This window comes from Bos taurus, chromosome 14 (assembly GCF_002263795.3).
Source record: "Bos taurus isolate L1 Dominette 01449 registration number 42190680 breed Hereford chromosome 14, ARS-UCD2.0, whole genome shotgun sequence".
Lineage (NCBI taxonomy): Eukaryota > Metazoa > Chordata > Mammalia > Artiodactyla > Bovidae > Bos > Bos taurus.
Genome location: NC_037341.1, coordinates 27,483,349 through 27,508,557, shown reverse-complemented (window position 1 = coordinate 27,508,557; position 25,209 = coordinate 27,483,349). Strand labels below are relative to the sequence as shown.

Genomic DNA, 25,209 nt, shown 5'->3' with positions numbered 1-25,209 from the left:
CTTCCAAGGTCATTAGTCTCATCCAGGGATCATTCAACAGTTTCACACATTTCATTTTAATTGTCACAGAATCCATGACCAAAGAACACAACTGTTTTCAAAAGAAACAGTAAATCAGCCATCGGAGAACACATTTCCCCAGTTGTCCTTGAAATCTACACCTTATTTTTAATAGTTCAAAATCAGGACCAAGGCACAAAACTTCTTCACTGCAAGCTCCCTCAGCCACTCCAGCCCCGGCAGCAGCTCAAGTGATGTGCGACATGAACGTGTTACCATGCCATGGCTTCTTCAGAGGCACAAGCGGGAGGAGTGAAGAGTCCAGACCTCTGTGTCCCATCCCTACTGTAAAAAAGAAACCCCAGGCTTCTTCAGAGGCACAAGCGGGAGGGGTGAAGAGTCCAAACCTCTGTGTACCATCCCTTCTGTAAAAAAGAAACCCCAGGCTTCTTCAGAGGCACAAGCGGGAGGGGTGAAGAGTCCAAACCTCTGTGTACCATCCCCACTGTAAAAAAGAAACCCCAGGGATGATGAGCAAAACAAAACATCAATCTTCTGACAAAGATGTACTAGATACTGTTTTCTTGTGATCAGACTAAACCCAACCATCATTATTTTCCTCTACTGCATTTGTTTACTAAGAAGAAAATAAACTCTGTGACATGTTCTCTGGAGATGTACTGTTAGCTTTTCTCACCTCTGAAACAATGCAGGGGACAGGATTCACATCTTTAGGTGACGAATATTCATTAAGTGCTTTCTGTGCGCCTGGCACTAGGGCAAAAGCCAGAAACCGCTATCAAATTTCCAGTGGACAATATTGACATCCCTGCGGGGCTCAAACATGGGCCACTCCGCAACTCTAACAGAGGATATAGTTGGTTAAAATGATAGTTTAAAATTCATGATTATATTTTCCTTGTTACTGATACAGCTTCTAAAGAGAAGCGAAAGAGAAACCGAGCTTTTGTGTAATGGATTTTAATTACTTTTCTGCTTAGCACCGAAAAATAATGCCTAGTCTTTGAAATACAACCTGTAGATTTTCCTTTGATAAAAAGGACGGCAGAAGAAGTTGGGAACCCAGCTGAGGAAAGAAGAAAGGTGCCTTTTATCCACGTGGTTTAGGGGACTAGAAGAGACTAATCAAAGCATAGAAAGTGCTTTCTTCCTAATGAATAGATGACCCACATGAATGCCCCTGGTCTACCCACTTGGCAAACCTGACGGAGAAACACCGCCAAGCCATGCCACCATGAATAGCTTCGTTAGAGAATTCTGAGCATGGCAAGGGGGCAGTTCTTGAACATGTTTTTATTCATCTTGGAAGCCTTGTAGGGTAATTAGGCAAGAGAGAACACTCAGACTGAGTAAGGAGTGGTATTCAGACTGTTTGTAGATAGCCTGTGGTAGCAGCTGTTGAAAACCACAATAAGGCAGAAACATAACCCTACTGGTGAGGAGGAGCATGGATGGGGACGCACCTGGAGGTTTGAGAGTGAGTGGTTAGGGTAGCTCAGGCCTGACTTTCATTCAGTGTATGAGAAGCCATTAGTGACATAAGGACTTCAAGTGACTCATAGGAATCAGAATAACTACTGTGAGGAATGGCAATGCACACTCTTCAGAACAAAAAAATAATTCCCCTGAAAGCTGTATGTTGTTGTTGTTCAGTCACTAAGTCATGTCCGACTCTTTATGACCCCAGGAACACTAGGACAGCAGACTCTCCTGTCCTTCACTATCTCCTAGGGTTTGCTCAGATTTATGTCCATTGAGTCAGTGATGCTATCTAACCACCTCATCCTCTGCCACCTGCTTCTGCTTTTGCCTTCAGTCTTTCCCAGCATCAGGGTCTTTTCCAATGAATCAGCTCTTTGCAGAGTTGTATGGGTCTAGCTAGATGGTAGACTCCAAGTATCTACACAACAGTGTTATTTTCTTCATAACATTCCAAACCAGAGTACAAGTGGAAGGAAGGCTGGACTGACTCAGGGATGGTGACTTGCAGGGTAGCTGTAGCAGACTGATAAAGGGCAGTGAAAGGATGGATGAAAGAAGAGCTGAACTCTGTATACACAGGCAATGTAGAAATGGAAATTGTTCCAAAATGAGAAAATAAATTAGGAGAAAAGGAAGGTGACAAGGGATTTGATGTGGAATTTTGATGAGGCTGAGAAGCGGGGGTGGTGGGAGTTGACGTTGAAGGAATGGAACAGAATACAAGACGTTAGAGCCTGGACAGTTCCCAGTGACACCCGGATGTGATTAAGACACAGGATGACTAGCAGGAAGGGAGTAGGTCCCTGGAGAAGGATATCTTTGCCATCCTTCATGAAGTAAGAACTCAAACCTCCCAGGGTTTCTAGTGAGGAGAACTGTGAGGACCAGGGGAGCCAGCCCTGATGCATTGACATCTGTTCGCCTGTGACTTTCGCTGCCACATGCCTCTGATCTCTTCTCCCCTCACATCGCTGCACCAAGTAAAGACTCAATTATGTCTGACTCTGTTGAGAGCACTTCTGAAATAGTAAGACTATTAAAGATTTAGTGAGACAAAAGGGAAATTGGTAGAGGACCATCAAAACCAGATACTCTTCTTTTCTTTTTGCTTGGCTTTTCACTTTGTTTTATTTTTACTGCAATTCCAGTGTGCCAGCTTTGTTCCCCCTACATGGAGATCTTCCTGTCTCATTCCCTGTTCCAAGGAAGTCATTAAGACTCCCTACACCTTGGTTCCCTCACATAATAAAATGGTTAAGCCTTTCAGATCTATGCCACACAACTTGTGAGAATCAACTCAATAAGATGAATCCTAAAGCACATTAGAAACTTTTATTGTTATAAGATGCACTAGGTTATCACTAATTTATATTATCTCCCATTAAAATATTTTGATAATGTAAAAAAAATTTCATAAAGTATAATCTTTACAATTAAACTATAATCGTGACTTTTACTTCCTGGAAGACATGGCAGATAAACTCTAATTTTGTAACTGTATAGAGCAATACAAGCTCATTTCTTCTGCAGTTTACACCCTTTCCCAAAGTGCAAGCCTCTGACCATCTGACCTCCTCCCTCCCTCTACTGGAAAAATTAAGTTGTCCAGAAATCTGGTTGAAGTTATCATTGTCAGCATCATCAGGGTCATCATTGTTAGTGCTTAGAGCCTATTGCGTTTCAAAGAAAAATCATAAATCTTTACTAGAGAGAGAGAGAGCTCAGACTAACTCACAGCAACTTGCAGTGGGACAAGGAGAACCCTATCAAAGTGGACAGCACTTTTAGAAGCCATAATTCTTAATTATAGGATCCTCCAAGTGCTCCTGGGAGTATTTCCAATGGCTGAGTCACCAAAAATAAAGAAGAGGCAATGTAGAAATGGTCCTGGTTTCTAATTCCTCGGGACTCAAAGTTCTAACTAATATGGAACATCAATTTTTTTATCCATTTCAATATCCAGTTCACCTCTTTAAACTAGCATTTCAGGGTGAGATTGAGATTTCAAATTTTCCCCTTCAACCTCTATTTTTGGGTAATGTCACTGGTCATTGATGTAATTAGAGCCAAGAATCAAGAACCACCATGCACCTCCCTATTTGATTGGCATCTCTCATTGCAAAATATGCTGTTCTTTTGACACACACCACTTCTTTTCAGGAAATGCCTATCAAAAGAGATGCAAAAGCAATTTCTTGAAAGTCAGCAACCAAAAAGGTCTTTTCACAATAATATATATATAAATGTGTACATTCTCATATTTTCAACATTACCAGAAAATAGGTTCCCAACATGTATCAGTTCCCAAAGCATTGTAAGATCCAGATGATTATTCATGTCTTTTTCCCATTCACGAAGTCATAATATATATTTTCAGGGCTGCCTTAAGTTTTCTAGAAAGGGAAAGCCATTGACCACGTGCACATATCATCGCAGTACTACTTATAATACCAAGGACAGGGAAGCAAGCTAAATGTCCATCAACAGATAAATGGATAAAGAAGATGCGGGACATGGGTACAATGGAATATTCCTCAGCCATATAAAGGAATGAAAGTGTGTCATTTACAGAGATGTTGTCAATTGTCATTGCTATAGACTGTCATACAAAGTGCAAAAAGTCAGAAAGAGAAAAAAATAAATAATAAACACATGTTAAATCTAGAAAAATGTTAAAAATGATCTTATTTGCAAACCAGAAACAGACAAAGACATAAAGAACAAACGTATGGACAACAAAGGGGGAAGGGGTTGGGGTGGGATGAATTGGGAGATTGGGGTTGACATACACACACTATCAGTATTATGTATAAAATAGATAACGAATGGGAACCCACTGCACAGCACGGGAAACTCTACCCAAAGCTCTGTGGTGATCTAAATGAGAAGGAAATCCAATAAAGGGGAGATATATGTATACGTAAGGCTGATACACTTTGCTCTACAGCAGAAACTGACGCAGCAATGTAAAGCAACCATCTAGTCTACCAGGTTTCATTTTCATCCTTCCCTACATTTCTTATCAGTCTTTGCAGTACCACTCACTAAGTAATCCACTTTACCTTCTTTGTTTTGTAACGCCTTCTTCAATAATCACTAACTTCTAAACTATGAAGAAAATTTCTGGGAACACTCTTCTGTTTCATAGGTCTATTTCTGTGCCTAAACCAGAAAACTCTATAGATTAATTTGCCTTTTACTACATCTATGCTTGCTATGGAGATGTTTCTCTTAAATAATATTTAAATTAAAAAAAATTTACTAATGTTTTCTTCAAGTGAAGTGAAAGTAAAGTCTCTCTGTCATGTCCAACTCTTTGTGACCCTATGGACTGTAGCCTATGAGGATCCTCCGTCCATGGGATTTTCCAGGCAAGAATACTGGAGTGGGGTGTCATTTCCTTCTCCAGGAGATCTTCCCAACCCAGGGATTGAACCCGGGTCTCCTGCATTGTAGGCAGATGCTTTACCATCTGAGCCACCAGGGAAGTCTTTATTCAAGTGAACTTTAGAATAATTTCTTTGAATTTACAGAATTTCCTTGTTAGATTTTGACTTAATATCATTAAACATATGAATTAGATTTCAGAGAATTCATACTTCCATATATTGAATATTTTTAAAATAAAGCAATGACCATTCTGTTTGCATGCTGAAATCTTTATTCTTTATGAGGCTTGGTGGTCTTATGTTCATAGGCCTGAACAACAGCTACTAAGTCTACTATCAGAATGAACATTTTATTTGCTTATAATATACTCTTTCTCACTATAATTGGCACTTTATAATGGTTAGTATATTAGGGGAAATTCAAAATCTAAGTGAGAAGAAGCAAAAGTACACATTTAAGGAATAATAATGATTCAATGAACCAAATGTCTGCTTTCTGACCCCAATGCAACTTCTCTGCTTCACCAAAAATATTCTTTGGTGGTTGACTATAAATTCTCTAAACCTTTCAAATTATTTATGTGAAAAATATGCCTTGTCATTTTCCCATTTGATGTTAAAAATTAAAATTTATGATAAACTGTAAAAATCTCAATAAAAAACTTACTCTGGCTGAATCAGTTCAGGTCAGTGACTCAGTCGTGTCTGACTCTTTGTGACCCCATGGACTGCAGCACCCCAGGCTTTCCATCACCAACTCCCAGAGCTTGCTCAAATTCATGTCCATCAAGTCAGTGGTGCCATCCAACCATCTCATCCTCTGTCGTCCCCTTCTCTTCCTGCCCCCAATCCCTCCCAGCATCAGAGTCTTTTCCAGTGAGTCAACTCTTCACATGAGGTGGCCAAAGTATTGGTGCTTCAGCTTCAGCATCAGTCTTTCCAATGAATATTCAGGACTGATTTCCTTTAGGACTGACTGGTTTGATCTCCTTGCTATCGGAGGGACTCTCAAGAGTCTTCTCCAACACCACAGTTCAAAAGCATCAAATCTTTGGTGCTCAGTTTTCTTTATATTCCAACTCTCACATCCATACATGACTCCTGGCTGCTGATTTTGGCTGAATAGGACACTTTTTAAGCTCCTTTTATTTATTCCACCTGTACTATTTTTGTTTCATGATTGATTTGGTTTTAATTACTAGAACTATACATTTTAACAGTAGCAATGAAATTAAAATTGAACATGATTTTTATTTTTTTCTAATTAGAAATTAAACTTTTGACTGAAGTCTGTCCCTGCTTTTCCATTTGAGAGGATAATCTCATTACCATCCATACCTACCTTTATCAAATTACATTCCCCAGACAGAGGTAAGTGACATATCAGTAAGATTATAATTTCATTTGTTGCTTCTCCTTTAATTTAATTTTGATAATACATCTGTTCCAAAAAGGGCTCTTCTTATCTACTTTGAATTAAAATAATAGAATTATGTTTGATGTTATAATAAACATCTTTTTCATGTTTATTGCAGGTTACCTCTCCGGAGGGATTCCCCCCACCCCTGCCAACTGACATACAAACACCACCCTTCCATCACACATGTAAATTCAGGTTCAACTGGATGATACAAATGAAGCCTCTGGTCAAGCAACAACATGTCACAACTGATACAAGATGTAAAAATCATTTTGCCACTCAGATTGCATTAATGACAGGGAAATAATTCTTCTTCTGATTATAATTTTTGACAGATAGCACCTTCATTCCTCAAATTTCTAATTTAGAATTACCTGATCAACATTCAAGTTCAAAGTCACACTTTTTTTAGCTAAAAATATATGACAAATTGATAATGAAATACAGTGGAGAAATGCTGCAAAGGCAATAAAATCATGCCTTTCTACATCTACATATTGGACAATTGGTGTCACATGCCCGTGCGTGCATGCGCAGTTACTCAGTTGTGCCTGACTCTTTGCGACCCCATGGACCATAGCCCACCAGGCTCCTCTGTCCATGGAATTCTCCAGGCAAGAATACTGGAGTGGCTTGCCATGCCTTCCTCCAGGGGATCTTCCCCACACAGGGATGGAATCCATGTCTCCTGCATTAGCAAACAGATTCTTTACTGCTAAGCCACCTGAGAAACCTATCATGTGTCCAAGAGTAACTTAAAAAACTTTTGATATATTAAATGTGGAAATTACTGTAAAGTCTATTAAATAAAGGAACAAAGAATACATGGGGTAATATACAGGGAGACTTTCCTTTCTGAATGACTATTAACTTCTAAATTCACATAGCTTTTGTTTTTCTCAAATTATGACTACAGATCCTATCCGTACATGAAAAAGTGTAATGATAAAATTCATTTACGTTAAACTCTTCTGTGAAGGGGGAAATGTTCAAAGGAACTGCACTTCAAACATAAAATATTAATAGATAACTAACAAGGACCTATTATAGCACAGGGAACTCTACTCAATACTCTGTAATGGCTATATGGGAAAAGAATCTAAAAAAGAGTGGAGATATATATATATATATATATATATATACACACACACACACACACACACACACACACAGAATATATACACAGGCAAGAATACACAGAAGAACTGTACAAAAAAGATCTTCACGACCCAGATAATCATGATGGTGTGATCACTGACCTAGAGTCAGACATCCTGGAATGTGAAGTCAAGTGGGCCTTAGAAAGCAGCACTGTGAACAAAGCTAGTGGAGGTGATGGAATTCCAGTTGAGCTATTTCAAATCCTGAAAGATGATGCTGTGAAAGTGCTGCACTCAATATGCCAACAAATTTGGAAAACTCAGCAGTGGCCACAGGACTGAAAAAGGTCAGTTTTCATTCCAATCCCAAAGAAAGGCAATGCCAAAGAATGCTCAAACTACCACACAATTACACTCATCTCACATGCTAGTAAAGTAATGCTCAAAATTCTCCAAGCCAGGCTTCAGCAATATGTGAACCGTGAACTTCCTGATGTTCAAGCTGGTTTTAGAAAAGGCAGAAGAACCAGAGATCAAATTACCAACATCTGCTGGATCATGGGAAAAGCAAGAGAGTTCCAGAAAAACATCTATTTCTGCTTTATTGACTATGCCAAAGCCTTTGACTGTGTGGATCAAGAAATGGGAATACCAGACCACCTAACCTGCCTCTTGAGAAACCTGTATGCAGGTCAGGAAGCAACAGTTAGAACTGGACATGGAACAACAGACTGGTTCCAAATAGGAAAACGAGTATGTCAAGGCTGTATATTGTCACCCTGTTTATTTAACTTATATGCAGAGTACATCATGAGAAACGCTGGACTGGAAGAAACACAAGCTGGAATCAAGATTGCCGGGAGAAATATCAATAACCTCAGATATGCAGATGACACCACCCTTATGGCAGAAAGTGAAGAGGAACTAAAAAACCTCTTGATGAAAGTGAAAGTGGAGACTGAAAAAGTTGGCTTAAAACTCAACATTCAGAAAACGAAGATTATGGCATCCGGTCCCATCACTTCATGGGAAGTAGATGGGGAAACAGTAGAAACAGTGTCAGACTTTATTTTTCTGGGCTCCAAAATCACTACAGATGGTTACTGCAGCCATGAAATTAAAAGATGCTTACTCCTTGGAAGGAAAGTTATGACCAACCTAGATAGCATATTGAAAAGCAGAGACATTACTTTGCCAACAAAGGTCCGTCTAGTCAAGGCTATGGTTTTTCCTGTGGTCATGTATGGATGTGAGAGTTGGACTGTGAAGAAGGCTGAGTGCCGAAGAATTGATGCTTTTGAACTGTGGTGTTGGAGAAGACTCTTGAGAGTCCCTTGGACTGCAAGGAGATCCAACCAGTCCATTCTAAAGGAGATCAGCCCTGGGATTTCTTTGGAAGGAATGATGCTAAAGCTGAAACTCCGGTACTTTGGGCACCTCATGCGAAGAGTTGACTCACTGGAAAAGACTCTGATTCTGGGAAGGATTGGGGGCAAGAGAAGAAGGGGACGACAGAGGATGAGATGGCTGGATGGCATCACTGACTCGATGGACATGAGTCTGAGTGAACTCCGGGAGTTGGTGATGGATAGGGAGGCCTGGCATGCTGCGATTCATGGGGTCGCAAAGAGTCGGACACGACTGAGCGACTGATCTGATATATATATACTGATTCACTTTGCTGTACACCCAAAACATAACACTGTAAATCAACTGTACACCAATAAAATGTTTTTTAAAATAGTAGATGAAGCAGTCATAGAAAGGTGGACTAGTGGGTGGAAAAGAGAGACCAGTGAGTGACGGATGGCCCAGAGATGATGGAAGGCCTAGTTGCTGGTCATATTTTGGGATGGGTGAGAGTAAGAAATGGGACAGAGAACAAGGTATAACAGCCTGGAAGGTCTGAAGGAGGTGGAGAAATGTATGGAAATCACTGCAGTTTGGAAAGTCAGAGAAAGTTGAAGACCCTCTCGAAATCAGTGATAATTTATAGCAGCACCAATAAACCCAGAGCTTCCCCAGTGGCTCAGATGGCAAAGAATCTGCCTGCAATGCAGGAGACCTGGTTTCAATCCTTGGGTTGGACAGATACCTTGGAGAAAGGAATGGCTACCCACTCTAGTATTCTTGCCTGGAGAATCCCATGGACAGAGGAGCCTGGCGGGCTACACAGTCCATAGGGTTTCAAAGAGTCAGACATGACTGAGTACATGCACGCACATGTGCGTGGGCACACACACACACACTCATACACACACACACACACACACACACACACACACAGCCCAAGTGCAGATAAACGTCATTGACTTGTTTCCGTGAGTTGCTTACATGAAAGCACCTAAGTGCCTCAATTGTGCACTGAAATGAACTGGTTTCTATCCAGTTAAGAACACAGATCAGGCTCCTAACCCACCCACCACTGAAGGTCAACCTTGCCTCTTCATGTCAGGATTGTTTCTTTAGTCAAAATCACTGACTAGCTGGGCTACATGTACTTGTTAGAGATTCATGAACTGATCCGTGCTGGGAATTTGCCAAGAACAGTAATATTTGAAAATGATAGTTTAATAGAGATTCATTCATTTAAATTATACAAGTTCTGTCATAGTAAATTGTAATATAAATAGAGGATTCCTGAACAGTATTATCTCTGGTCCACAGAGAGTTCCTTCACTGAAATGGGATGGTGTCGTATTGTGCCTTCTGCATTTGAGCGTGGGTACATGAGAATTGTTCATTTAAAAATATTTCTGCATCTTCTTTCATACAAATAGGAAGAAAATACAGTCAAGGATACTGACCATTACATTTCTATACTTCTTTACATGAAACATGCTCAGATAAATTTTATATTCTTCTTATATCTTTTCAAGGTAAGGGTTATATGCTGCTTTGTCAGAAACTAAATCATGAACAATTTATCACAAAGGGAATAGTCTGCACAATTTAGGAAGCTCAGAGGCAAATAATGATCCAATGACAACACTCTGTTGCAGACATCTGGTATGATCATTTTCTTTCTTTAAACCATCTTTGTTCAGTGGAGGCAGGAGAATAAGAGTTGGGGATTAACTTATACAAATTACTACATAAAAAATAATCAACAAGAACTTACTGTCTAGCCCAGAGAACTCTACTAAATATTCTGTAATAACCTACATGGGAAAGAACCTGAAAAACAATAATATATGTGTATGTATAACTGAACCATGTTGCTGCACACCTGAAACTAACACAATACTGTAAATCAACTATACTCCAGTATAAAATTTGAAAAAATTTAAAAGGTATTTTTAAAAATCTTTGCTCTACTTTAGGCTCAATTTGATTCCATAAACATTAATTATCAGCAGGATACCAAGAACTTGGCTAGACATTTGGGATGCATATATAAATAAGTACCTTATCTTGCATTTAAAAAGTGTGTGAGCTACCACAAGTCTTGGAATGGAAGGGTGTACACCATAAATAAATACGCCCACATGCAGAATACACAGATTCAATTTTCTAGGAGAAAAGTTATGTCTAATTTAGTCTTTCTTTCCAATATGCAAGTATAGAAAATTGAGTTGATAAATCATGTAAAATCCTAAGTGAAGAAAACTGCAATTGCTTTCAAGCTTCCTAGTACAGATATTTCCATGGGGTGTGTGTTAACCTCGTCTATCAAGTCCAGATAGGGGCTTCCCTGATAGCTCAGATGGTAAAGAATCTTCCTGCAATGCAAGAGACCCAGATTCTATCCCTGGGTCCAGAAAATTCCCTGGAGAAGGGAATGGCAACCCACTCCAGTATTCTTGCCTGGAGAATCCCATGGACAGAGGAGCCCTGTTCTGGGCTAGGGGTTGTAAAGAGTCAGACACGACTGAGCAACTGAACAACACATCAACTCCAGAGGAAAAGGGACTGAATGGGGATGGATTCTGAAGGCCCTCAGGTGTCAAGTTTCATTCACAATTCAGGAGGTGGCATGAAAAAGAGGCAGTGGTGCCACAGAGAGCTGTAAAAGCCACTAGAAGGGGAACTCTAAATCCTACTGCAGAGCCCAACTGGGGACACAAAAGAGAGACCAGGATGGAAGTCAGGGAACCTCTGATGAACTGCTCCCCAAAATCTACTCCAGCCTCTGCTGGTTTAGGCTCAGACTCTTAAACTCTAATTCTCATTCCAGGGACACCTTAAGAGAATCTATTAATAATAGTTACTAATAATGGGATATCCCAAAGCTAGTATTTCCAAGAGAAAGCAGATGGCTATGTTTGTAACTGAGCACAACATACATTTGTGTTTTCTATAAACTTTCCTTCATATCATAAAATACACAACTCAGTAGAAGCATTATTTTGCCAAGATTTCACAGCCAGCAATTTCAGATCAATGGCTTAGAAGACATCCATTCTCGATTTTACAGTGATCTTGTCTTCTCCTGTGAATATCTGTATTTTGGTGGCTTTAGCATTTGTGAAGCCTGGGCTATATCAGGGGAAAGATTAAAGGAGAAGTTTTATGGTGCATATTGAAGAGTGCTAGGACAGTGTCTCTTTATTTTCCATCAACAGTAGTGTACTTGAAATTATGGAGTCATTCTAGTGCAGTCCTGGACCAATGCTTTAAATCACTGTGTTGCTACTTTTCACTAAGAAATCTGAAAACTAAAAGGTCAGTTTCTCCGCCAGCTTATTCACAGATGCATGTCTAAACCACTGAACTCAGATGTCACTGAAGCCATTTGTACCAAACTTATCTAGGAATTTTGACTGACTTCTATTTAAATAATTACGTATATGGGATTTTCCCATTTGGGGAGTGTATTTTTGCATCTCATTCATATTTTACCCTTTTCCTCTTGGTAAAATCCTACCGACTGTGTATCATTGTTGCTGGGTCTTGAATGAGCCCTACTCTCTGAAACTAAGCACCATACATCCACCATCTTAACCAGAACAGCAAAGACAACACTAAAGAAAATACAAAAAGACTGTACATCTTCTAGTGGAAAACCACTAGACCATTCAGGTATGACCTAAATCAAATCCCTTACTATTATACAATGGAAGTGACAAATAGATTCAAGGGATTAGATCTGATAGAGTGCTGGAAAAACTATGGATGGAGATTCGTAACACTGTATAGAAGGCAGTGATCAAAACCATTCCCATGAAAAAAAAATGCAAAAAGGCAAAAAGGTTGTCTGAGGAGGCCTTACAAATCGCTGAGAAAAGAAGAGAAGCTAAAGGCAAAGAAGAAAAGGAAATAAATATACACCCATCTGAATGCAGAGTTCAAAGAATAGCAAGGAGAGATACGAAAGCCTTTCTAAGTGAGCAATGCAAAGAAATAGAGGAAAACAACAGAATGGGAAAGACTAGAGATCTCTTCAAGAAAATCAGAGATACCAAGAGAACATTTCATGCAAAGATGGACACAATAAAGGACAGAAATGGTATGGACCTAACAGAAGCAGAAGATATTAAGAAAGGGTGGTAAGAAATCACAGAACTATAGAAAGAGATCTTCTGACCCAGATAACCATGATGGTGAGACCACTCACCTATAGCCAGACATCCTGGAGTGTGAAGTCAAGCGGGCCTTAGGAAACATCACTACGAACAAAGCTAGTGGAGGTGACAGAATTCCAGTTGAGCAATTTCAAATCCTAAAAGATGATGCTGTTAAGTGCTGCCCTCAACATGCCAGCAAATTTGGAAAGCTCAACAGTAGCCACAGGACTGGAAAACGTCAGTTTTCATTCCAATCCCAAAGAAAGGCAATGCCAAAGAATGCTCAAACTACCAAAGAATACTCAAATTATGAGTGCATAATTGCACTCATCTCACACACTAGCAAAGTAATGCTCAAAATTCTCCAGCTAGGCTTCAACAGTACATGAACAAAGAACTTCTGGATGTCTAAGCTGGATTTAGAAAAGGCAGAGGAACAAGAGATCATATTGCCAACATCCGTTGCATCGTAGAAAAAGCAAGAGAATTCCAGAAAAACATCTACTTCTGCTTCATTGACTACGCTAAAGCCTTGACTGTATGGATCACAAGAAACTGTGGAAAATTCTTAGAGATGGGAATCATCAGACCCCCTTATTTGCTTCCTGAGAAATCTGTATGTAGGCCAAGAAGCAACAGTTAGAACTGCACAGGGAACAATGGACTGGTTCTAAATTTGGAAAGGAATATGTCAAGGCTGCATATTGTCACCCTGCTTATGTGAAGTGCCAGGCTGGATGAAACACAAGCTGGAATCAAGTTTGCAGGGAGAAATATCAATACCCTCAGACATGCAGATGACACCACCCTTATGGCAGAAAGTGAAGAGGAATCAAAGAGCCTATTGATTAAAGTGAAAAAGGAGAGTGAAAAGCTGGCTTAAAACTTATCATTCAAAAAACAAAGATAATGGCATTTGGTCCCATCACTTAATGGCAAATAGATGGGGAAACAATGGAAACAGTGACAGACTTTGTTTTCTTGGGCTCCCAAATCACTGTAGATGGTGACTGAAGCCATGAAATTAAAAGACACTTGCTCCTTGGAAGAAAAGCTATGACCAACCTAGACAGCATATTAAAAAGCAGAGACATTACTTTACTGGCAAAGTCATCTAGTCAAAGCCCTGGTTTTTCCAGTAGTCATATAAACATGTGAGAGTTGGAGCATAAAGAAAGCTGAGCACCAAAGAATTGATGCTTTTGAACTGTGATATTGGAGAAGACTCTTGAGAGTCCCTTGGACTGCAAGGAGATCCAACCAGTCAATCTTAAAGGAAATCAGTCCTAAATATTCATTGGAAGGACTGATGCTGAAGCTGAAGCACCAATACTTTGGCCACCTGATGCGAAGAAATGACTCATTGGAAAAGACCCTGAAGCTGGGAAAGATTGAAGGCGGGAGGAGAAGGGGACGACAGAGGATGAGATGGTTGGATGGCATCACCAGCTTGATGGATATGAGTCTGAGCAAGCTCCAGGAGCTGGTGATGGACAGTGAAGCCTGGGGTGCTGCAGTCCATGGGGTCACAAAGAGTTGGATGTCACTGAGCGACTGAACTGAACTGAATGTCCTTCAGGGACACCACCTTCTTCCCCTAAATCCTCTTCACAGGGATTATAATGACCAAAAACTAGACAAATTCCCAGAGTCCCACAAACACAATTTTCTGAGCCAGTCAGCACCAATGCTATGTTAAGAAGAGACCTCCTTTCCATACTCTTTCAGGGACCACCCTTTCCGGTTTGAAAGTCATCCGGAAGTAGAGGAAACAGGTAGCATTCTGGACTGAGGTCTCAAGATCTAAGAAAGGAAAAGTAGAATAAGGAATCCATAGTGAACAGTTAGGGAGGTGCTGTAGCTTTCCCAAGTATAAGAAGAATATCTCACTACTCTAATTTTCGTATATCAATCTTAATAATTCTTGCTACTTTTGTGCTGCTTGCTGTATGACTTCTCTTTAAATCAACGCATTATTAAAAATAGACAAATATATCTCCAAAGACATCAAAGAATTTCATGGGCTTGTTATACTTATTCCCAGAGTACATAAAACACAAAATTTTAAAAAGCAAAATGTTTGCCTACATATCACCAAAAATGTAGACTATTTTAAGTCATGGCTTGAAATTAAGCACTTTTCAATCTTTAAGTTTTGGCAAGTGTAAGCATAAATAGCATCACTTTATTTGAAAATTCAGGAAACAAAAACATTCCAGAATATTGGTTTCAGGGAGGTATGTAATGAGCACGGCTTCCATTATATTTGGTGTGGTTTCAGCAGCTCTGGTTTGAGTGCTATCATAGTTCTCTTCTCTTCTCTTTTGATCTGCAGAGCCATTAAGGCACCACACGCATCTTCCTTAAACAGGTCTGTGTCCATGTATATATATATTCTGTCAAACCATTTGCCTAATAAACAAAGCATTTGAAACTCTAAGGGGGATTACGTGGGTGTATTCCCTATAGCCTGAAATCCTCAGAACAAATGAAAAGCAAAGCCAGACCTTGAAAGGAAAATCATCTAATTACCTGTTTTTCAGGAGTCCATGAGAAATTTATTAGCAATCAATTGGTCATTACAGAGAATGGACATTATAGTTAACAAGACGGAAGAAATGGTCTCTGCACTAACATGCTTTCTACTGAAAGGACAAAATGCAGAGCTGACTTAAAGGTGTGCTTAGCCACTCAGTCGTTTCCAACTCTGTGAGTCCATGTACTGCAGCCTGCCAGGTTCCTCTGTCCACGGAGATTCTTCAGGCAGGGATACTGGAGTGGGTTGCCATGCCCTTCTCCAGGGGATCTTCCTGACCCAGGGATCAAACCCAGGTCTCCCAAATTGCAGGCAGATTCTTTACCATCCGAGCCACCAGGGAAGCTGACTTAAAGGCTGAAAGTGCAAAGTGAAAGTCACTCAGTTGTGTCCAACTCTTTGCGACTCCATGGACTATACAGTCCATGGAATTCTCCAGGCCAGAATACTGGAGTGGGTAGCCTTTCCCTTCTCCACAGGATCTTCCTAACCCAGGGATCGAACCCGACTTAAAGGTTGCTGACAGTGAAATGTCTGCAGTCATCAAAACGAGGTACTAGGAAAGCTAATTAGCAGGTAACTGAAATACGTAAAGATAATTTTTATCAAATGAGAAAAACACAAAATTCAGAGCTTTAAAGTGTTCAGAGGGAATCTACACTGAACACTTAAACATATGTTTGAATGAAGAAACACACCAGAGAAATGCAAAGATCTGATTTCTACAATTACATGCAATGAGTTTTGACAAATGTCCACACCCCTTTAGCCAACAATCCAACAGAGATAGACCTTTCTCCATTCCCACTTGCCACCTTCCACAGCTTCTTCCTCCTCCGCCACCCTTAAGGAACCACCATTATTATTTCTATTCCTATAAAAGTTCTTGAACTTAAATATATTATATAGTAAGAACTCCCACGTCTTTTTCTAGAAGATTATGTCTGTCTCCTTTCCTTCATTACAGTATTTTTGAAACTCACGTTCATATTATTGAGTGCATCAGCAGTTAATTCAGAAATTTGGAGATATTTGGGTTGCTTGTAGTTTGTGAATATTTTGAATAAAGCTACTATAACAATTGTGTAAAAGGTTTTGTCTTGATGTATATTTTTTCTGTGTAAACACATAGGAGTGGAATTCTGGAATCGAGTAAGGATATGTTTAAATTTCTGAGAAATTTCACATTTCTTAAGTTTCCCTTTTTACAGTCTTCCAACCGTATATGAGCCTTCCAGTTGCTCTACACCCTCACCATCATCTGTGTTGTCAGTCTTTTAATAGCTAAGAAATAGTATTTCATTGTAATTTTAACTTGATTTTCCTGATGAACAATAACTGTGAGAATTTTTTCATATGCTTGCTGGCATTTGTATATGTCCTTGAATGTTTCTCTCTTCAACTCCTTTGTCTATTTTTAAATTCAGCTCTTATCTTTTAATTATTGGTTTGTATTAGTTCTTAAAATATTCTAAATGCAAGTCCCTTCTTAGGAAGGTGTAATGCAAATATTTTCTACATATGTCTTGTCTTTTCATTTACAAAGTTTGTCTTTGGGTGAACAGAAGTTTCTTATTTAATGACGTACAATTTATCATCTTTTTCCTTTTATCTTTTGCACGCTGTCTCTGCCTGTTCAAAGGTTGCAATGCTATTCTCTCAAGTTTACTTTCAGAAAGTCAGAAGCTCAGCCTTTATGTTTATGTCTATGATCCATCTCAAATTAATTTTTGTGAATGGAATTAAATAGAGGTCAAAATTCATATTTTTTCATATGTCTATCCAATATTCCAGCACCATCTGTTGAAAAGGTTTTCTTTACTCCCTTGAATTGTCTTGGTGCCTTTGTCAAAAGTTAATAGACCAATTGCATGCAGGTCTGTTGTACATCCTTTACCCTAATTAGTATCATAATGTTTTTAGTAAAATATAAGAATTTTACAGCAGTATAATTCCATCTATTTGAACCACCTTTTTCATATATTTTATATCTATATGTGATATAATACCCATAATACAATGCCATTATTTTTATTGCCTTTTAAAGAGATAAAGAAAAAACACTTATCCAACTATTTATAATTTCTGATGCTATTCTTTGCTCTTTGTGGCCCAGCTCCAGCTAATGTCTTGAGATGTAACTTCATCAGTTCCTCCTTTCTCACCATGCATCTCATTCTCTGTTACCTGCTCCACAAACTTCAGCTCTGACCTCCAACACCTGCCTCTTCATATCAGCAACACCTCTGTTGTCTGGGGAGGCTCTAGACCCTGCTTCTCATTCAGAAAGTACCATGTAGAGTCTTCCCTTTGTCAAAGTCATAGTCCTGCATTACCTGTTGCCTGGTGCCTGAAAACCACTGTCTTAGCTCCTCTGTCCAGTGTTACAATTGTTTATGTTAAAGAGAAAATTCAGTACCAGTTACTTCATCTGCCAGAAGCAGAAGTTTACAGATAATTAAAGAAGGATTTTAAAAATAAATAAAGTGAATTGCATTCAAGTATACATCCCAAATCCATGCTGTACTGTGATCAGTCACTTCAGTCGTGTCTGACTCTTTGTGACCCCATGGACTAAAGCCTGCCAGGTTCCTCTGTCCATGGGGTTCTCCAGGCAAGAATACTGGAGTGGGTTGCCATTTTCTACTCCAGGGGATCTTCCCAACCCAGGGATTGAATCCTTGTCTCCTGTGTCTTCTATATTGGTAGGCAGATTCTTTACCAATATACCTATACATCACCACAAATCTGCCCAGATCTAAGTTTAATTCTCCAGTAAACCAGAAGCTTTCAAAAATACAAACCTCTTTCTGTCCATTACAAATTAGAAATTACTACACAGACCCAGAAGATACCTGAAGAAAAAGGTATCTTGTTTATATAATATTCTATCCAATTACTGTTGACAGATTCATTAAGAATTTAGCTAAAACACATCTGCTTTTCAATTTCAAAAGAGTAAGTTGTTTTATCCTTGATTTCAAAAGTAGTTGGTTTGGGGGCATTTCAAAATTGAAATTCACTGATCAATAAAATTTACCTATTACTAGCAAATAATTAAATTATACAAATCAAGAGAAAAAACAAGCAAGTCAAAGATCAAAGGAATAGAATCTTTTGTGGTAAAGTATGGAGTATTATAAAAATAAAATTCAGAAAAGTGATGAGAAAATAGCATTTTATTCACCATTGCATGGAAATACTAAGTGAATTCTAAAGCATAGACATATTAGCTGAAGTCCAAAGAGAGAGTCAAAATTTTATTGTGATGACTGACTTGAACAAATTGAAACTATTCTAATGAATAAAGCATTCAAAATTACCATCCTCAATAATTTATGCATGACTGCTAGTAATTATAAATTCCTGGCCTTTTAATTTTAACCTTTCTTAGCACTCTATTGAATATTGCCTGAAAGAAATAGATGAACTAATAAATTGGAAAATTTGCCAACCTAACACAAAAAAGTGATTTTAATAGACAAAACTGAATATGGAGGTAAATATAAAATTAATATGAAGCATATACATACTTTATAGCATACCATCTCTCATTTTTATAACTGATCATTAGGATAGAGCTTGAGGTAATCAGAAATACAATTATTGCTTCATTTCTAGTTTTTCTTCATAAGTCTAGCAATGTTGCCTAGCAATGTATAGCCTTGTCACCACTCAAAACTACTTCTCTTTAATTACTAATTAAAAAAAATAAAATTCAGAACTGACATAATATACTAGTTACATGTCATTCTCTCAAATATGAATTTTTCCCCCTACATTTCTAACATATTGGGTCTTATTTAAATTCAAGAAAAAGACACCCTGATTTTCTACACAACTAAGTTTCAGCCTCAAATAGTTTATCATTTTTAAGCATCTAAAAAAGTCATGGGAAAACCTAAGAAGAAAATGAATGATAAGCTTCAAATTCAGAAGAGTGAATATTGTTCAATGTCCATCACTCAACATATATTCAAGACTAAAATAAATTTAAACTAAAATTTAAATTAATGTAATTTACATTAAAATAATTAAAATAGTCATAGAAACAGTTTACTAATAATGGAATTATATTAGAAATATCATAACACTACAAAACTTATACCTTGTGATTCATAAAATTATATAAACAACACTTTAAATATAAACTATAAAAGGTTTTCCTACTCCTTTAGCACAAATAATATTTGTCCCCTTTTACAGCACTTACCCTGTTCTTCACCAAAACTGGTCTTTAAATTGGAAATGGCAGGATTTATATAATTTTTAAAAAGAAAGAAGTCAGTCTATGACTGTGGAAGTAAGGGGCTTACAACTTGAGAAAAATGGCAGAAAAAAATTCAGATTTACCTACTCAGTCCTAGTTAAATGAAGATGGAACATGAAATAATATTCCAAACACCTTAAAAGAAAATTGAGCTCACAAAATATGTAAAGCAACCAGAGACTTCCCTTCACACACTCCCCCCCACTCCTCCGCCTCCCCCTCCCCCCGCCCCGACCCACACACACTGCCCCAGAGCATCCATCTAAAAAGTAATGGTCTTTACAGTACAGGTCTCAGGCCCAAATGAATAGTATCACAGTACAGAATCCTAGAGTTTAGTATCATCACAGCTGATTCGGGGCGATCAGAGATCCTACACAGCACCCAACTTCACTAGTGATTAGTGAAGGATGCTGACAAAGATGCTCTTTGAAAATTCTAGCCAGGCTCCTCTGAGCCTGCTTCTTGAATAGGCCAGTCAACTTTGGCCTACAAGGACTTGAACAAACACTAACACAGTTTCTAACAGCTCAAGGCTGTGTCCCAAGGATGACCCTAATTTCCCTTAAAGTGCCTGCCTGAGAAAACTCAAGGTTGCTGCAAGAGTTTAGTGTCTGTTCCAGCCAACACCTGCAAAGAAAGCAGGATTCAATCATACGCAGCGGTCAGCAAACCCTTCCCATGGACCAACTATCCCTTGCCATTTTTTATAATTTTTCACTTCCCCAACTCTACAGAGCACCCCTCTCACCCACTCCCTGGATTCTCATCCCCCTTTAAAATGCCACGTTTCCTCTGTACAAATCCCAGTGGAGCTCAGTTTCCTGGACCCATTCCCTATTGTAATACCACATCACTGCTTTACTCTTTAACAGTACAAGAAACAACAGGCACACTTGCAACTATGAAAAACCCTGAACTATCACAGCTTCAGAAAATCCTTTTTCCCAAAAGGGATGCAATTTGGTGTTAAGAGTAACAGATGAGTGCCAAGTACGTCCAGTGCAAGCTACCCCAGGGAAAATAAGTTGACGGCCCTCTTAGTTTTCATATTTCATTCCTCATGCAGATAAAAAACTTACATGACTAACTCCCACTCTCTGGCCACCTGGACCACTTAAATTTCAGGTTTATTTATTTATAACAGGTAATTAATACAGAGAATACTCTGTTAAATAAAGACAAACTTAGATATGCGCTTCTTAGTTTACCTTTCTGTTACTTGGAATGTCTGCAGGATGTCTGATGGAGATCAGCAGTGATCCAGGAAGTCCTTAAGAAGGAAGAAGGATGCTGCTGCTGCTGCTAAGACCCTGTTAACTCTTCCTCCTCTATAGAGGGTTTTGCTGCTGCTGCTGCTAAGTCACTTCAGCCATGTCCGACTCTGCACAACCCCATAGACGGCAGCTCACCAGGCTCCCCGGTCCCTGGGATTCTCCAGGCAAGAACACTGGAGTGGGTTGCCATTTCCTTCTCCAGTGCATGAAAGTGAAAAGTGAAAGTGAAGTCGCTCAGTCGTGTCCGACTCCCAGCGACCCCATGGACTGCAGCCTACCAGGCTCCTCCATCCATGGGATTTTCCAGGCAAGAGTACTGGAGTGGGGTGCCATTGCCTTCTCTGATAGAGAGTTTTAAGAGACCCATAACTGTGACCTCAGAAGCACAGTCATGCTGCAATGGCATGAAAACCCCATTTGGGCAAGTATCTCAAGAGGAGCAGGTATAGGGGTGAGACTCACGAGATTTCATCTACTTTCAGCAAACTGCAAGAATATATGAGCAAATAGTTAATTTACTATAAGCCAGTTTTATATGAGAAATATAGTTTTGTTGGCATTAATAGAGAGGAATGGCAAGAACTTGTAATAGACATACATCTTGATTTCAGGAAGAAAATACACACAACCCCCTCATGATTCTTATAAAGAAAAAATAATTGTGGTGCATAACGGAATTTTGGTGTGAATTCATGAATTAATTGATGATGAAACTATTATAATCAAATATTTATCACTTAGATGGCTAGTCATCGTAAGCTAAAACTTGCTACATAGTTAGGGTCTATTTTTGGCTTTATTCTGTACAAGGCGTCTTTGTTCTGGGTATGAAGAATGACTAGATAAAAGCACAGAAGTGACATATTAGGTGATACAAAGTGAAAACGAACCTAATTCTTACTGAATAACAGAACTTGAGTAATTAGAATTCAAGAGGTGCTTAGATGGTTTGTATGATTTGGCTGAAATCAATACAATAATATAAACAGACATAATAAATACACTACCACATTTGGATTTTAATCTAATAAATCTTTAAGTACAGAACAGGGGTTGGCAAACTGTGGCCCAGGAGCCAAATCTAGCCTACCACCTATTTTTGTAAAGAACATAAAATTGAAACACAACCACACTCAAGGATTTATGTCATGTCCACAGTTGCTTTCTGGCTACAAAGGCACAGTGAAGTAGCTGTCACAGAGGCCAGCTGGCCTGAGAAGCCTCAAGTATTTATTATCTGGTTCTTTACTGAAAAAGTTTGCCCCCACTGATGATGGAAATTCTGATTGCCAATGGTTGATGTGAATAAGATTGGAATTTTTAATGGTCAGCTGATAAAAATCAAGAATGATAAACACAGTCTTCAGTTATATTCATAAAAATAACAGTAACAGCTGTGACTAGATCAGAAGTTAGCCTCAGTCGCTAAGGCTCCAGGTGCTTTTTACGCTGCACAGTCAAGCCATAGTCAGAGGACAGTGTCAGGCTCTAAATGTCCCACCATAACAAGGACAAAAGAAAACCTGTCCAACCCTGAGGAAAGTAATCAGAATGGGGATGGTCAGTAAATGAGTTGTACGAATAACATTAGAGGAAGCTAACGGGTCTCTCCACTCCTTTGGAGGACAGAGCAGATACCAATGGGTGAATTTTCAAGGCTTTAGCTAAGCATCAGGAAATCTTTTTCTGAATGTTATATGTCGGCTGAATGTTGAAGAATTGATCCTTTTGAACCTGTGGTGTTGGAGAAGACTCTTGAGAGTCCCTTGGACTGCAAGGAGATCAAACCAGTCAATCCTAAAGGAAATCAATCCTGAATATTTATTGGAAGGACTGATGCTGAAGCTGAAGCCCTAATACTTTGGCCACCTGATGCAAAGAGCTGACTTGTTAGAAAAGACCCTGATGCTAGGAAAGATTGAAGGCAGAAGGAGCAGAGGAGGACAGAGGATGAGATGGTTGGATGGCATCACCACTGAGGGATGCAATGGACATGAGTTTGAGCAAGCTCCAAGAGATGGCGAAGGACTGCAGTCCAGCGGGTCGAAAAGAGTTGGACCCAACTGAGCAACTGAACAACAATATGTCCAACAAGATATTTGTCTACTTGAGGAAGTGATGACTTCTTGTCTGTGACATTCCTATCAGAGAACCCAGATGGAGATTCAGTGCTTCTTGGCGGGATGTTGGTTATCATTTTAGGGAAGACTTTCTCACTGTGCAAGACTTCCTATTCACTGAAGGATCATCTCTGCCCTACGGGAACCTAAATGCCAGTAGCACCTCATCCCTCCCCTACTCCCATCACCAGGGCAACCAAAATGTCACCACACAGGTCCCCAAGTGAGCGGAAGGGTGAAGAACGAGGGGAGATGAGGTGCTGTGGGAATTCCAAAGGAAAGGAGTGACCTACTGAACTTAGGACCCACTTCCACTCCAGAAGACCATATGTTCATTCCCTCCTTTATTCACGTGCACCACAAACATTCACTGAGCACTTCTTACCTCAGAGCACTATGATCCCATTGTTTCATATGAGGCTGGCTGGAGGGCAGACTTTTCTACCGTTTAACCACCAGTCACTGCCTCTGCTATTAGCCACACATTTTTATGAATTGCTCGGCTGAGCCCTGCAAGCAGAGTAACCCAGCCTTCAACCACAGCCAGGAGGCAAGCTGCCTGGGGCTCACCGCAGATCCTTGTGGACTTTCCCTAAGTGTGGTGGAGCAGAAAGCTGACAACCACAGGAGTTCAGCAACACAGCTCACCCTCCGAAGAAACAGGAGAGTGGAAATTAATTCTCTCTCTTCTCAGAAGAAAGGGCTTGTGGTGGATGATCTCTAAAACATCACTTTTAAAAAAGGAAAAAGACTCTATGTCCTTTCTAGTGCTATTATACAAATGGACCAATGGACCCCTTAGTATCCTGAAAATATTAAGATACAACCTTCGGACTTGCATCATATAACTTTATTTATTCTTTATTTTTAATCTATTGTATTCTTTGACTCTTGAGAGTCCCTTGAACAGCAAGTAGATCAAGTCAGTCAATCTTAAAGGAAATTAACCCTGAGTACTCATTGTAGGGATACTCACTGATACTGAAGCTGAAGCTCCAATAATTTGACCACCTAATGCAAAGAGCTGACTCATTGGTAAAGACCCTGATGCTGGGAAAGATTGAGGGCAAGAGAAGTGGGCAACAGAGAATGAGATGGTTGGATGGCATCACTGACTCAGTGGACGTGAGTTTGAGTAAACATTTGGAGATAGTGTATGACAGGGAAACCTGGTGTGCTTCAGTCCATGGGGTCGAAAAGAGTGGGACACAACTTAGCGACTGAACAATAACTTAGTTTCTTGTGCAAGTGAAAGTCGCTCAGTCTTTGTGACCCCATGGAATTCTCTAGGCCAGAATACTGGAGTGCGTAGCCTTTCCCTTCTCCAGGGGATCTTCCCAACCCAGGGATTGAACCAGGGTCTCCTGTATTGCAGGTGGATTCTTTACCAGCTGAGCAACAAGGGAAGCCCAAAAATACTGGAGTGGGTAGTCTATCCCTTCTTCAGAGGATCTTCTTAACCCAGGAATCAAACCAGAGTCTCCTGCATTGCAGGTGTATTCTTTACCAACTGAGCTATCAGGGAAGCCCTTCTTGTAGTTTCTTGTAAAAAGTATATATTTGGGTCTTCTTACTTCATATGATTTTACAGTCCCTATGTTTACACCAATAACATTCACTATAGTCATTGGTGTGGTTGAATCTACCATTTTCTTAAAAAAATAAATAAATAAAATACACCCTTGGTAGTTCTTTACTACATGGAAAATAGAGCATTATGAAAACATTACATTCTTGACCTGGATAAAATAGTATTGAAATTCTTACCTCACCGTAACTTGCATGCCTCCTAATACTACCAGGCCAGAGCCGGTGTTTGTTTAATGCCTTAGCTCTTAGGCACACCCTGCTACTGGATCCCAGACAACCATACCAAGATGTTTTCCATTTGCTCCTTAAGTCAGTCCCATGTAAAGCTTTCTTTCTGAAATTCCCAGTCTCTGGGTCTGCCACAAACCTTGGGCTTAAAGACAACAGTAAGAACAAATAAGTCAAAGAGTTGAGTGCAATAAAAGAGAAAACACCTCATTTGTGGCCCTCTCTTGCTGTTATGAGCTATTCTGTTGAAAGTCTGGGTCACAGTAAAT

At 39.5% G+C, this 25,209-nt stretch overlaps 1 protein-coding gene and 1 non-coding gene across 3 annotated transcripts in view; both read right to left on the bottom strand.

Moving 5' to 3' along the window:
- Window positions 1-25,209, bottom strand: part of NKAIN3 (sodium/potassium transporting ATPase interacting 3) — a 547,290-nt gene that overhangs the window by 502,592 nt on the left and 19,489 nt on the right. The window lies entirely within an intron of this gene.
- On the bottom strand, window positions 4,919-4,990 carry TRNAC-ACA (transfer RNA cysteine (anticodon ACA)). Its single transcript has one exon. It is a non-coding gene; the product is annotated as a tRNA-Cys (tRNA).